Raw genomic sequence first — 6,511 nt, forward strand, 5'->3', positions numbered from 1 at the left:
TCAAAGAAGAACTTAAACAATTCAAGGAAGCCAATGAGAATGAAGACACATCAGTCCAAAACCTATGGGATATGGCAAAGGCGGTCCTAAGGGGGAAATACATAGCCGTCCAAGCTCACTCAAAAAAACAACTGAAAAATCCCGAATATACCAACTCTCTTTACACATTAAAGAACTGGAAAACCAACAACAAATTAAGCCAACACCACACATAAGAAGGAAAATAATTAAGATTGGAGCAGAGATCAATGAGTTAGAAACTAAAGATACAGTAGAACACATCAATAAAACTAGAAGCTGGTTCTTTGAAAGAATTAATAAGATCAATAAACTACTGGCCAAACTAATCCAAAAGAAAAGAGAGAGAACCCAAATCAATAAAATTATGAATGAAAGGGGAGAGATCATGAGTAACACCAAGGAAATAGAAACAATCATCAGAAATTATTATCAACAGCTATATGCCAATGAGTTAAGCAACCTAGAAGAAATGGATGTATTCCTGGAAACCTATAAACTTCCAAGACTGAAACAGGAAGAAATTGACAACCTGAATAGACCAATATCTAGTAATGAGATTGAAGCAGTGATCAAAAACCTCCCAAAAAACAAGAGCCTAGGACCTGACAGATTACTGGGGAATTCTACCAAATATTCAAAGAAGAAATAATACCTATTCTCCTGAAGCTGTTTCAAAAAATAGAAACAGAAGAAAAATTTCCAGACTCTTTCTATGAACCCGGCATTACCCTGATCCCCAAACTAGGCAAAGATCCCATCAGAAAGAAGAATTTCAGACCAATACTTTTGAATATGGATGCCAAGATTCTCAACAAGATCCTAGCTAATAGGATCCAACAGTACATTAAAAAGATTATCCACTATGACCAGGTGGGATTTATCCTTGGGATGCAAGGGTGGTTCAACATTTGCAAATCAATCAATGTGGTAGAACGAATCAAGAGAAGAGAGAAGAACCACATGGTCCTCTCTTGATGCAGAAAAAACATTTGACAAAATATGGCATCCGTTACTGGTTAAAACTCTTCAAAGAAGGGGTGCCTGGGTTGCTCAGTGTGTTAAAGCCTCTGCCTTCGGCTCAGGTCATGATCCCAGGGTCCTGGGATTGAGCCCCACATCAGGCTCTCTGCTCAGCAGGGAGCCTGCTTCCCTTCCTCTCCCTCTGCCTGCCTCTCTGCCTACTTGTGATCTCTGTCTTTCAAACAAATAAATAAAATCTTAAAAAAAAAAAAAAAACTCTTCAAAGTATAGGGATAGAGGGAACATTCCTCAACTTCATAAAATCCATCTATGAAAAACCCACAACAAATATCATTCTCAATGGGGGAAAGCTGACAGCCTTCCCTTTGAGATCAGGAACACGACAAGGAGGCCCACTCTCACCATTGTTGTTCACCATAGTACTAGAAGTCCTAGCAACAGCAATCAGACAATTTAAAATATCAGACAAAAAAGTCAGGCAATAAAGGGTATTCAAATTGGCAAAGAAGTCAAACTTTCTCTCTCTTCACCAAGGACATGATACTTTATATGGAAACCCAAAAGACTCCACCCCCAAACTATTAGAACTCATACAGCAATTCAGTAATGTGGCAAGATACAAAATCAATGTAGAGAAATCAGTTGCTTTCTTATACACTAACAATGAAAATATAGAAAGGAAAATTAGAGAATCAATTCCATTTACTATAGCACCAAGAACCATACGGTATCTTGGAATAAGCCTAACCAAAGAGGTAAACGATCTGTACTCGAGGAACTATAGAACACTCATTAAAGGAATTGAAGAAGACAGAAAAAGATGGAAAAGCATTCCATGCTCATGGATCAGAAGAACAAACATTGTTAAAATGCCTATACTGCCCAGAGCAGTCTACACTTTCAATGCCATCCCAATCAAAATTCCACGGGCGTTTTTCAAAGTGCTGGAACAAACAATCCTAAAAGTTGTATGGAAACAAAATATCCTGAATTGCTAAGGAAATGTTGAAAAAGAAAAACAAAGCTGGGGGAATCACGATACCTGATTTCAAGCTTTACTATAAAGCTGTGATCACCAAGATAGCATGGTACTGGCACAAAAACAGACACAGGGACCAGTGGAACAGAGTAGAGAGTCCAGATATGGACCCACAACTCTATGGTCAAATAATCTTCAACAAAGCAGGAAAAATATATCCAGTGGAAAAAAGACAATCTCTTCAAGAAATGGTGCTTGGAAAATGGGACAGCTATGTGTAGAAGAATGAAACTCGACCATTCTCTTACACCATACACAAAGATAAACTTGAAATGGATAAAAGGCCTCAGTGTGAGGCAAGAATCTATCAAAATCCTAGAGAAGAACATAGGTAGTAACCTCATCGACATCAGCCACAGCTACTTCCTTCAAGACACATCTCCAAAGGCAAGGGGGGAATAAGTGAAAATGAACTTTTGGGAGTTAATCAAGATAAAAATCCTCTGCACAGCAAAGGTAACAGTCAACAAAAAAAAAGAGGCAACCCACGGAATGGGAGAAGATTTTCACAAATGACAGTACAGACAAAGGGCTGATGTCCAAGATCTATGAAGAACTCCTCAAACTTAACACCCAAAAAAAAACAGATAATCATGTCAAAAAATGGGGGCGCCTGGGTGGATTAGTCATTGAGCGTCTGCCTTCGGCTCAGGTCGTGGTCCCGGGGTCCTGGGATCAAGTCCCACATCAGCTCCCTGCTCAGCAGGAGGCCTGCTTCTCCCTCTCCCACTCCCGTTACTTGTGTTCCATTCCCCCTCTCACTGTCTCTCTCTCTCTCTTTCTGTTAAATAAATAAATAAAATCTTTTTTTAAAAATGGGCAGAAGACATGAACAGACACTTCTCCAAAGAGGACATACAAATGGCTAAGAGACACATGAAAAAGTGTTCATCATCATTGGCCATCAGGGAGATTCAAATCAAAACCACATTGAGATACCACCTTACACCAGTTAGAATGGCCAAAATTAACAGGACAGGAAACAACAAGTGTTGGAGAGGATGTGGAGAAAAAGGAACCCTCTTATGCTGTTGGTGGGAATGAAAGTCAGTGCAGCCACTTTGGAAAATAGTGTGGAGATTCCTCAAAAAATTAAAAATAGAGCTTCCCTATGACCCTGAAATTGCACTACTTGGTATTTACCCCAAAGATACAGATGTAGTGAAAATAAGGGCCATCTGTACCCCAATGTCCATAGCAGCAATGGCCACAGTCGCCAAACTGTGGAAAGAGCCAAGATGTCCTTCAACAGACGAATGAATAAAGATGTGGTCCATATCTACTATGGAGTACTATGCCTCCATCGGAAAGGATGAATACCCAACTTTTGTATCAACATGGACGGGACTGGAAGAGATTATGCTGGGTGAAATAAGGCAAGCAGAGAGAGTCAATTATCATATGGTTTCACTTATTTGTGGAACATACGGAATAACATGGAGGACATTAGAAGGAAAGGAAAAGTGAATTGGGGGAAATTGGAGGGGGAGACAAAGCATGAGACACTGTGGACTCTGAGAAACAAACTGAGGGTTTTGGAGGGGAGGGAGGTGGAGGGATGGGTGAGCCTTGTGGTGGGTAGTAAGGAAGGCATGTATTGCATGGAGCACTAAGTGTGGTGCATAAACAATGAATCTTGAAACACTGAAAAAATAAAATTAAATTTTAAAAATGTTATTGATCCATAAAAAACATAAGTAAATAGATAGAGAGAGAGACAAAATAATGGATGAAAGAGGAGAGATCACAACCAACACCAAAGAAATACAAACAATTATAAGAATATATTAGGAACAATTATATGCCAACAAATTAGGCAATCTGAAAGAAATGGATACATTCCTAAAAATATGTAAACAACCAAAATTGAAACAGGAAGAAATAGAAAACCTGAACAGACCCATAACCACAAGGAAATTTAAACAGTAGTCAAAAATCTCCTGACAAACAAGAGTGCAGGGCCAGATGGCTTCCCAGGGAAATTCTACCAAACATTTAAGGAAGAATTATTGCCTATTCTTCTGAAACTGTTTCAAAAGAATCAAAATGGAAGGGAAACTTCCAAACTCTTTTTATGAGGCCAGCATTACCTTGATCCCAGAACCAGTCAAGGATCCCACCAAAAGAGGAGAATTACAGACCAATATCTCTGATGAACATGGATTCAAGAATTCTCACCAAGCTACTAGACAATAGGATCCAACAGTACATTAAAAGGGTTATTCACTATGACAAAATGGGATTTATTCCTGGGCTGCAATGGTGGTTTAACATCCACAAACCAATCAATTTGATACACTACATTAATAAAAGAAAGGACAAGAGCCACAAGATCTTCTCAATAGATGCAGAAAAAGCATTTAACAAAGTACAGCATCTCTCATGATTAAAATTCTCCATAGTATAGAGATAGAGGGAACACACTTCAACATCACAAAAGCCATATGCAAAAAGCCCACAGCAAATATCATTCTCAATAGGGAAAAACTGAGAGCTTTTCCCATAAGGTCAGGAAGATGACAAGGATGTCCACTTTCACCATTGCTGTTCAACGTAGTATTAGAAGTCCTAGCCTCACCAATCAGACGACAACAACAACAACAACAACAAAAAGGCATCTGACTAGGCAAAGAAGAAGTCAAACTTTCACTATTCACAGATGACATAACATTGTATGAGGAAAACCCAGATGACTCCACCCCAAAATTGCTACGACTCATACAGGAATTCAGCAAAGGGGCAGGGTATAAAATCAATGCACACAAACCAGCTGCATTTCTATACATTAACAATGAGACAGAAGAAAGAGAAATTAAGGAATTGATCCCAGTTACAATTGTGCCAAAACCCATAAGATACCTAAGAATAAACTTAACCAAAGAAGCAAAGGATCTGTACTATGAAAACTATAGAAAATTCATGAAAGAAATTGAGGAAGATACAAAGAAATAGAGAAGCACTCCATGCTCCTGGATTGGAGGAACAAATATTTTTTAAAATGCGTATGCTTCCCAGAGTAATCTATACATTCAGTGCAATCTTAACAAAATACCATCAATATTTTTCACAGAGTGAGAACAAATAATCCTAAAATTTGTATGGAACCACAGAAGACCCCAAATAGCCAAAGAAAAGTTTTTAAAAAACTAAAGCCGGTGGCATCAAAATGCCAGACTTCAAGCTATATTAAAAGCTGTAATCATCAAGACAGTATAGTACTGGTGCAAAAACAGACACACAGATCAATGGAACAGAATAGACAACCCAGAAATTGACCCTCTACTCTATGGTCACCTAATCTTTGACAAGCAAGAAAGAATATCCAATGGAAAAAAGACAGCCTCTTCAACAAATGGTGTTAGGAAAACTGGACAGCCACAGGCAGAAGAATGAAACTGGACCATTTCCTTATACCACACACAAAAAAATAGACTCAAAATGGGTGAAAGACCTAAATGTGAAATAGGAATCCATCAAAATCCTTGAGGAGAACATAGGCAGCAACCTCTTCGACCTTGGCCACAGCAACTTCTTCTCTTGGTGATCACAGCTTTGTAGTAAAGCTTGAAATCAGGTAATGTGATGCCCCCAGTTTTATTTTTGTTTTTCAACATTTCCTTAGCGATTCGGGGTCTCTTCTGATTCCATACAAATTTTTAGATTATTTGCTCCAGCTCTTTGAAAAATACTGGTGGAATTTTGATCGGAATGGCATTAAAAGTATAGATTGCTCTAGGCAGTATAGACATTTTAACAATGTTTATTCTTCCAATCCAAGAGCATGGAATGGTCTTCCATCTTTTTGTGTCTTCTTCAATTTCTTTCATGAGTGTTCTGTAGTTCCTCGAGTACAGATCCTTTACCTCTTTGGTTAGGTTTATTCCCAGGTATCTTATGGTTCTTGGTGCTATATAAATGGAATTGATTCTCTAATTTCCCTTTCTGTATGTTCATTGTTAGTGTATAAGAAAGCCACTGATTTCTGTACATTGACTTTGTATCCTGCCATGTTGCTGAATTGTTGTATGAGTTCTAGTAGTTTGGGAGTGGAGTCTTTTGGGTTTTCCATATAAAGAATCATGTCATCTGCGAAGAGAGAGAGTTTGACTTCTTCATTGCCAATTTGGATACCTTTTATTTCTCTTTGTTGTCTGATTGCTGTTGCTAGGACTTCTATTACTATGTTGAACAAGAGTGGTGAGAGTGAGCATCCTTGTCGTGTTCCTGATTTCAACAGGAAGGCTGTGAGCTTTTTCCCATTGAGGATGATATTTGCTGTGGGTCTTTCATAGGTAGATTTTATGAAGTTCAGGAATGTTCCCTCTATCCCTATACTTTGAAGCATTTTAATCAGGAACGGATGCTGGATTTTGTCAAATGCTTTTTCTGCATCAATTAAGAGGACCATATGGTTATTCTCTCTTCTCTTATTAATTTGTTCTATCACATTGATTGATTTGTGAATGTTGA

This window comes from Lutra lutra, chromosome 14, assembly GCF_902655055.1.
Source record: "Lutra lutra chromosome 14, mLutLut1.2, whole genome shotgun sequence".
Lineage (NCBI taxonomy): Eukaryota > Metazoa > Chordata > Mammalia > Carnivora > Mustelidae > Lutra > Lutra lutra.